The following is a 9752-nucleotide window of genomic DNA, read 5'->3' as shown; positions in this document are numbered from 1 at the left end:
AATTAAGGCGCATACAATAGTTAACTAAGGCGCACGCAATTATTATATATCAGGACGCGCACAATTATTGCGCTGAGTAATTATTGCAGGCCGCAAGTAGATTAGGAGAGAAGCCTTCGATCCGCAGGGACCGAGCAATCGAAAAATAAGAAAATAAGTATTCTTTTTATAATATAATCGTAATTTAGAGTTTTCATCTATACGTAAATAATTGAAAAAAAGGACAAAATAATTACCCTCAACACTCACGAAATACGTTACTATGTACAGCGATCTACTTACCTTTGCTTTCTAGAGCATTTGTCTGTTATATCGCAATATTTCTTAACTCCTTGGCTGCTGTGGTCGCCTATAAGCGCTTAGAAATTTTGCGTTTGTAACACTGAAAGCGCCTATAGACGTCCTGACAGTTTTATCGATAATTATTCCGATAAATCTTACCACAATTAGACAAAAGGCGAAAACGTGTAGTGCGACGAAAACATGACAAAAGAAGTAAGAAACATTATGAATGTAAGAAATGTAATGTAGGAATTGTATTTATTCATGTTTCGAATTATGTCACACTTTACCAGATTACTAGATACATATGTTGTGGAAAAAGCCTTACTTTAATATTAAATGTTTAATGTTTACAGTAGCAATTCGGTTCAGAATACGAAGAAAGAAATATGTAATATTGTTTTAATATAGTGAAATTTAGTTTCTTGATCATTGAGATATGTTTTCATAAAAATGTATCCCTATCCAAAAATTTGCCGTTCTCGGCACACATCGTAACTCAGCTGTTAAAACCGGCGCGTATTAAAGTCTGCCGTAGTCAAGGGGATAAATCGATTTATTCAATAAATATCGCAGTAAATATAAACATGAATAGATTATACAATTGAAGGTATTAACAAGTTCGTTGCCCAGCGTGAATCGGTCGAGTTTCTTATCGGGCTCATATCCGATAGTCGGAATGCGTAGGATAACGTTATATTTTATAAAAATTTTAGACATAAATAAATGTATAATAAATATAATAGTGTGCAAATTTTTAATATTTTTATTTCGTATATTTTATATTTGCTGGTCTTATTTCATTAAATTCCTATGCTACCAACGGGATTTCCGTAAATTAGATAAATAAAGTAAATAAAATCGTATTTAAATGAACAAGTAGAGTGTCATCCATATTTGGATGACACGGCGATGATCGTGTTAAACACTTATTATTAGGTTTACCGGAAAGTTCTTCCCGCTAATGTCATTTTATTTGCGACATATACTTCTCAAAGATGATATTTATAAATCGCTATCACGCTGGTAACAGTGCATAAGTTATGATTATATTAAATTATCATAATAATGCAATAAATATCAGGTGCATACAAAATTTATCGTTTTCTTATTCGTTATTCTTATTTTAGAATATATGAAGAATATGTAGTAATTTTTGGAATCCGAAATAGTAGGTAGGAAATGGTTTTACCGTATATGTACGTTCTTTCAAGCAGACTGTACCATCCAGCAAATTTCATCGCGCAGGGCTAACTTGTAAGGCCTAGGTACGCGTACATACCTGATAGCCAAAAGACTACAGCATCGACCCGGACCAGATGTGACATCAGGTAAAAGTTGTAAAATTTTCGGATAGGGTGCTGAGGCCATGGTTGCGAATCAGCCGTTACGACGAGTTTCAGTTGCTTTCCAAATTTCTACCGGTTAAGATCGCGTATAGAAATTGTCGGGTGATTTCTGTACGTAGAATTTTGGAATCGTTTCTGAAGCAATTTCGAATTTGTTGAGTGTTCGTGGAGTGAGGTGCTGACGAGAGAATGTGTAGGTTATAAGATAAATGTTCAAAAGTGCAAACATCGTCACAATACTACGAGTAGAAAATATTACAAAATTTTTATTCGCGAGGAATTGTGAGTAATATTTCAATTCGAAGACGCAGTCATCGAGACGATAATGAGGAAAACACCTCATCGGATATCTTCACAACGCGGAAGTGTCAGTTATTAATTATGTCGTCAGTGTTTGGCGAGAATGCTGTGAAAATGAACTCCGTTTTAACTATACCATCCATACCTGAAGTCCCTCGGATCGTACCCTTGCTCGGTACGGCCATTGGCCTGGCACCAGCTTAACATTGCGCGAGGTTAGTGCGCTGCCACCCTGAATCGTAAATCCCATTTCGGAGCAGTAAATGCACCCTCAAGTAAATGGGTGAGTTTGCTGTTAATGATATTCTTTAAGATCCTTAAACGATCGTATTCTTCCTCTTGTTTAACGCGGTTATTTATTATTAAATTAACTTTGCGAATCGTTTGTTAAATCCTGTTTGGGTATGAAATTGTTAAAGCAATATAAATATAGATATCTTTTGCGCAGTTTTACGGGATTTTTTATTGTTAACCTCTTGACTGCGGCAGACTTTGATGCGCACCGGTCTTATCATACGGCAGGAATTGAATAGGGATGCTTTTTTATGAAAACATATCTCAATGGTCAAGAAACTAAATTTCACTACATTAAAACAATATTATTTCTTTCCTTCTTCGTATTCTGAACCCAATTTGCTACTGTAAACATTGAACATTTAATATTAATGTGTAGCTTTTTTTCACAACATATCTAGTAATCTAATAAAGTGTGATACAATTATGCTACCAATTATGTTATTTGTCGTGTGAAACACGGACAAATACAAAATCTTACTTCACATTTCTTACATTCGCAATGTTTCTCACTTCTTCTGTCATGTTTTCGTCACATTACATGTTTGCGCTTTTTGTCTAATTGTGGTAAGATCTATCGGAATAATAGTCGATAAAATTGCAGGGTGCCATAGACGATCACAGTAGTAAAGGGATTAATCTTCACTGTAGACATTGCATACACATTTCATACGGTATACATGAGGTATCACACATACTAGAAAACGGCTGTCACGATTAAATTGCTTATTATTTCGGTACCGAAAAATTATTAAATATTCTTTAGACATTCTGAGATAAGGATAAACAACATTTTTCTTATAATTATCACTGTGACGTAGTAAAAGAATTTCGGCAAGTTGACGTTTCGTTACTTAATCATTGCTTTGAACGCGACTCGAATACGACGGTATGTTATTTAAACAATTTTAATTTGACAAATGTGTAAAAAGGCTTATTATTAACTTAAATTTTAATTATCAAAAAGGTTGAGAAAATACGACTTTGGTAACCATTATCCTAGATTGTACCACTGTTATAACTTTTATAACAAATTAGAAAATTTATTTAATAATTAGACGGTTTGGAAAGTGTATAGCTGATGGTGAAAAGTGGAATATGGTACTTTATGGAATGATTTGAATTTATACATATATTTATTTATTAAAGAAACGAATGCTTATAAAAATTCAAATACGTCGGGACAATCATAAAGCTTTATAATACTTTGCACATGATCCACGTACTCAAATCGAGCAATTCAAACATTGTATAATATCCTCGAGGAGGATTTTTTCACTGAAATTGCAAAAAACGCGATTATATAATCACAAAATCAATTTGATAGACTTTTAGAATTTTCGCAAGTACTAAACGTAATCTAAGCTAATATTAGCATAAAAATAAAAGCGACTGTAATGTTAGTAAAATAGATAATGCGTATTTAACATTGTCAAAATAAAAAATTAGTCTTATCTATTTTATAGAATTTGGCGGGAACAGCATAGAAATTAAGAGATGCTGCTAATTGCCGCCACAATACAATTTTAAAACACATTTTAAATGGAGTAAAAGTTAGGAAACCCGTACGATATTGGCAACTTTCTTCTACAATCGTATCATATCCCAATGTGCATTGAGCATTGTTCGCAAATTCGCTGTCAATGTGATCGAGAATCTTACAAAACGAAAAGTACAAGTCGAATATCGCGCTGCGCGTTTTAGATGGAGCACCAGACGTACGGATGCGCGAAAAGTACGAGGTAGCAAGCACGGTAAAGCTATTATGTTGGTAACTATGAAACGGGCGTTGCATAAAAATAAAAAACCAAAAGCGCAATTTCTCACATTATTTATTATATTTAATCGAAATAACTTGCATTGCCTACGACTTTCTATCAATGATTGGGGAAGTCATATATACCTTTTTGAAAAAAATGTTCATTCTTAAAGTCAGCAAACAATTCAAAGTCTTTTATAATATCATTTTGGTTATTGCGTTTCTCTTAAAAATAATTCATAATTTTTGTTTTCGAAAATTCGAAATTTTTGTAAGCAGTATCGATCATTTTTTTATTAGTGGACCCATCTTCGAATGCGTGATTAATGTTTCTCGATACTTAAGAGAGCTGCGCTATTATTCAATTGGAACTTGTACAACAAAAGTGAATGTATATCGCGGTTTGTTTCCATCTGATTTCGGAGAAAAATCAAATAAAAATGGGATACAAACACGACAAAATTTTACGAAATTAGCAAGAAGAATACCTTTAAAATTTATAAATAAAAATATCGAGCGCACGTTAGAATGAACCTCAGTCGCAGCTGAACACAGCTAAACGAAAACGCCCGCCACCTACGAATTGGTTGTCGGTCTGACTCATTTCGCATGTGTTGCGTCGATATCGTACCTGTCTTCTTCACTTACTATTTCCTCTCTTTGTCATTGGCCGAGAGGGCAACACTGTCCAGCTGTGAATGATGAACCAATGAGAGCACAGCAATTCGCTGCATTTTCTCAGTAAAAGAGCCTCCTTGTCCCCGGACATAATTCTTGAATTCAGAGCTTACTGTTGTTACGGTTTGAATTGTCTGGATGTAGGGAATTTGATGTGGTTCGGTTGCCCGTGGAGCGCTGAACCGCTCTGCTCGTGAAAGGTTGTAGAGAGTTGTACAACTTTGAATATTTTAAGCAAAAACTGGTACTTTATTGATAGAGCTCTATGATCTACTTTCTTTGACTGTCGAATAAAGTCTGTCTGTATTTTCCCGAGGAAAGCAAGTTTTATTCCTGCGTTCCTTCTGGTTCTTCCTCCCTTGTCCAATAGGAAAATTGGGGTCCTCTAGCTGGATGCTGATTCGTCGGATGGCTCATCTTCTGGTTGCAGATTGGTGATGATTGGTGGTTCGGCGGTGCGCGTGCGGCTGGGAGTGCGCGACGGTCGAGCGCGCAGGGGCAAAAAGCCCGCCGAAACGAACGGAGTGGGGTATGCCGCGCGCGAAGACCTCGGTTCAAGGACAGCGTGAGAGAGAGAGAGAGAGGTCAGGGAGAGTTCCGAGAAGTCCCTAACTAAAGGTTTTCGACGTGCAACACTTTAGCGGTCCGGATTTGTTACTGTGACTCGTTTAGTTTGTGCAACATTGTAGAGGATCTTACGAGAGCCAACGTGACATTGTCTATATTCCTCGATTAGTCTTGCTAAAGAAAGCGAAAGCTTGACGATGAACTTCGTGGGAACTCTCTCATTGTCTCTTTACATATTCTCAGTTATTGCTCTCGGGCGATACAATGTCTCTATATAAATATGCGATATAAATTTGTATATACATTCGAACTTCCCTCCTGCCGCCATAAATTGAAACGTATAGTCTAGTAGCGTGGTCGTAATATAAACAAGTGCCTATGTTCGCGTCGCTCATGAAACGTGATAACGTAACACTGTATATAGGGTGTATCAAAATTATTGTAACTCTGGGAAATGAGGGATTCCTGAGGCCATTTCGAGTAACCTTTTCTTTCGCGAAAATGCAATCCGCGGCTTTGTTAACGAGTTATTAATGAAAAAAAGTAGCCAACGAGAGACGAGTGCGTGAGATTCACGGCCATATTGAATTTCAGTTCGAAAAGCTTGTATCTCTTGATAAGTTGACGACGGCGCTGATTTTCAGAGTTTTCTCCGTGAGGCGGCGCCCGAATTCACGGTCTGCTCCGTGGGGCGGCGCGCGTCTCAGATTACGCTGTTCGATACGATGTCTGCGCTGTAATAATCACTACGCGATGTTTATAGATCTCGACGAGCTAAAAACGAATTTGAAATCAGTTTTTGTCTATCATCCTTAGTATTTTGAGGAAATCGATTTTGAAAAAAATCGCAATCTTTCAACTTTGACCTCAATTTATAACAAAACTACGAAAGCTATACGATTTATGTTAGATTCAGCGAATTCCGTAGACTTCAACTAATACAACATTAGTAAATGTTAAATAAACCTGACGGGACCAGTTTTAGCCCTAATTTTGGAATACTTTATTTAATTTTACTCAAATAGTAGAGGTCTGACGCGAATTCTCACCATCGCACGCAATTCTGTGAACATTTGTGATACAATAAAAATTAATAAAAAATTTCTCCCGCTACAAGCAAAACGGAAACAGCAACGGGTTGTGTCCACGTATTTTAAAAATTGGAGCGGCGTTAGATTTTTAAAGTGAACGGATAATAGGCCGGTATGCATGCTAGGCACTTCTGAAAACCACAAATGTGTTATTGTTCAGGGTAGAAATAATATATTAAAGCCGGACATAGTATTTCTTTATAACGAAGCTAAGAAGGGGGTTGACCTATCGGATCAGATGTCTTCTTATTATAGTTGCCTACGCAGAACGGTAAAGTGGTATAGAAGAATATAGTAATCGAATTAGTATGGGGGACTTGTCTCGTCAATGCTTGGTACATGCATAGAAAACGAGGTACCAAATGTATGAAAATTTTAAAATTCCGCGAAATAATTATCGATTATCGCCTCAGTAAAGTAGAACCGCTAAATGTACAATTTGAAACTGAAGCAGTGCCCAAACAACGCAGACATTTTCTACAGACGCTCCAAGGACCCGCGAGAAAAACGAGACAGTGATGTAAAGAATGCTATAAACGTATGTCTAGAATAAAAGGTAGGCAGTATGCCGCGAATAAGGCGAAAAAAGTAAAAACATATTGTAACCGATGTAAGGGCCAATCGGCACTCTGCCCACCATGTTTTCAAATATTACATTAAAAAAAATTAAGTAATTATTTTATGTTTATAATATTGAATGTCTGTTTATAATGTTGAGAATTGAAAAGTAAACCTATTTTGTGAAATACAAGTGTGACCCACGGTGATGCACACCGGCGTCAACGTGTTAAGATGGCAGTGGAACTAATGTTCCAAAATCACGTACTAGAATGGTGAGTCTCCTAAACCTAGGACAGCGAATGTGTAAAATGTACATCCCCATCGCGCATCTTGTAGCGCGCGAATCTTCGATAATAAGAAGAAACAAGTGCGGGAATGGGAATCAGAACAAGTATTGTTATAAGAATTGTACTATTACAAACAAGATATACAGGGTGTCCCGTAATATGTGCGGCCCACTTTAGGAATAGGTTCTACGCATGAACATAATACAGAAAAATATAAATTTACATAAAAATAATTTATGTAAATTTATTATTTATTTAATTCTATTCAACTTTGTTTTCGAGTTATGGCGAGTTTCTTTTTTAACTGTAAAACGACTCCCTTCCATTTTTCGACATAAGTGGCATCACCGCTGCAAAAATTAGTAATTTTTTTAAGATGAAATACAAGTTCTCGTTGTACCAAGCTTAGCAATTCATGCATTATGATTTACTTTTTGAAGAAAGGGAGATCGCAGCCCAATACAGCTGCAACTTAACCCCTTGTCGTACCACTTTCTTTACAATTACAATAATTAGAACATTTTCAATCGCAATAATTTATTAGAAGAAAAATAAACCTTATATTTATTTTGTGTTTACATCTACTTGAATGTTTAATCCTTCATTTTATGAAGAGGACTTCATTGTAGCGTCTCAAAGTAAAATCTTAATAATTAAAATATTATTTATTAATTTGAAACTATAAAACGTGAAGTATAACATAACGTTGTAGTATTTATTTACACGTTTGCAGACAATTTAAAAATTATGTGGGGTTGCTGACAACCTCACGGGGTCGTTCTAGTGTTAAAACACTGTATTTGTTCATATTAGCAACAAATACTCGAAATGATCCCCTTGCATCTGAACACAACAAACCTGGAAACATTTTATCATTGAGTCTTACACTTTCCATTTTATGAAAGTCTTGTACAAATCTTTCGTCTGACATTCCGATATTATTAACCGACATTTTGTATACAATGAATTTCAAGTAGCTCCAATGATAACAATCCATTCAATTTAATCATTTGGTGGTCGTTTGTCTACATTCAGCCTTCAAAACTGTTTATTTATTTTTTCAGTTTTCTATAAAATTTAAACGTATTATTGTATTACATATATCTAAACTTTATAATATAATTAATACATTTTGTTTCTTCCAGCTTCATCTTGCATATTATGTATTACTTTTTGTTCAACGAAAATGAATTCCGACCAGCATGATACTTGTGTATAAACTTAATACAATCGCACAGGGTTAAGGGTAGGCATTCAGGTGAAATTCAATGTACTGGTAATTAAAGCCGGATAAAGTTTTGAAAATGGGCATTTTGATTGTATTTTTTATTCTGATTCGAATTACGTGCAAGTCATTTTTCCAACGAGTATTTTTGATAAATTTCTGACAAATAGTTGGGCAGAGTTTTATGCTTTTCTTTCTCAGACGAATAACTCATTCGAATAAAATCTTATTTGTATCTAAATTGTATTCGTTGGATTTTATATATTAACACTAGAACTGCCGAACTAGACAAAACATTCAACGAAAATTAATTCCAATCAGATGATACTAATGTATGAACTCAATATGACCACAAAGGGTTGATATACAACTTGTCATAACTCGAAAAACAACGTCGAATAGGACGTATTTTTTATGAACTACTACTGTGAACAAAAAGTAAGGTGAATTTGTTTATAAAATGTAAATTCTTTATCTATTCTTACAAATCAATTTCATCCCCTTCAAAGTAATCCCCGTCCGCTAAAACGCACTTTTGCCAACGCTTTTTCCAGTCGTCGAAACAGTCGGAATAGTCTTTTTCCGGTGTAGCCTTCAAGACCTTTTTACGATTCGGTTGTTATCTCCTCAATCGTGTCAAAACGACATTCCAGCATAGGCCTTTTGAGTTTCCTGAATAGCCAGAAGTCGCACGGAGCCAAATCAGGCGAATACGGTGGTTGCGGGACGATACGAGTCGAGTTTTTGGCAAAAAAAGTCGCGAAGAACCAATGCAGTATGATATGGTGCATTATCGTGATGACTTTTGGGTGTTTACAAAAACACGTGCAACTCGGAGATAATTAAACCTTTTGACAAACAGACGCTTGGCAAATGTTATAGGCAGTCCTACCAACCTAGGAAAAAAAATAAATAAAGAATAAATAAAGAATTTACATTTTATAAACAAATTCACCGTACTTTTTGTTCACAGTGTTATCATTATTGTTTTCATGTGTAAAATCTATTCCTGAAGTGAGTTTTACATGCCACCTGTATATAAAACAATCTGTCATATATAATTTCGATAATGATGGGATATGAAAATTGATTTAACGTGCAACATGAGCTTGACTTTTTTGTTTCCAATTTTATAATACAAACTCTGATTTTGAGAACCCCATTATCATTTCCGAGTCGTACACAACGTTGTCGATAGTTCACTTATTTATCTATTAGCACAGGAATTTGCTTTACTTACACTCTTTCTACTTATATTATTGTATTTCGCAATGTCTATTGTTAAAATGTATTTCCTTCCAGTTTTAAAATTATAGTGCTGAAAAATCGGAAGTTTAGATATATTCTATTTATTTAAAT

This window comes from Augochlora pura, chromosome 2 (genome assembly GCF_028453695.1).
Source record: "Augochlora pura isolate Apur16 chromosome 2, APUR_v2.2.1, whole genome shotgun sequence".
Taxonomy (NCBI): domain Eukaryota; kingdom Metazoa; phylum Arthropoda; class Insecta; order Hymenoptera; family Halictidae; genus Augochlora; species Augochlora pura.
This window is presented reverse-complemented; position numbering follows the sequence as displayed.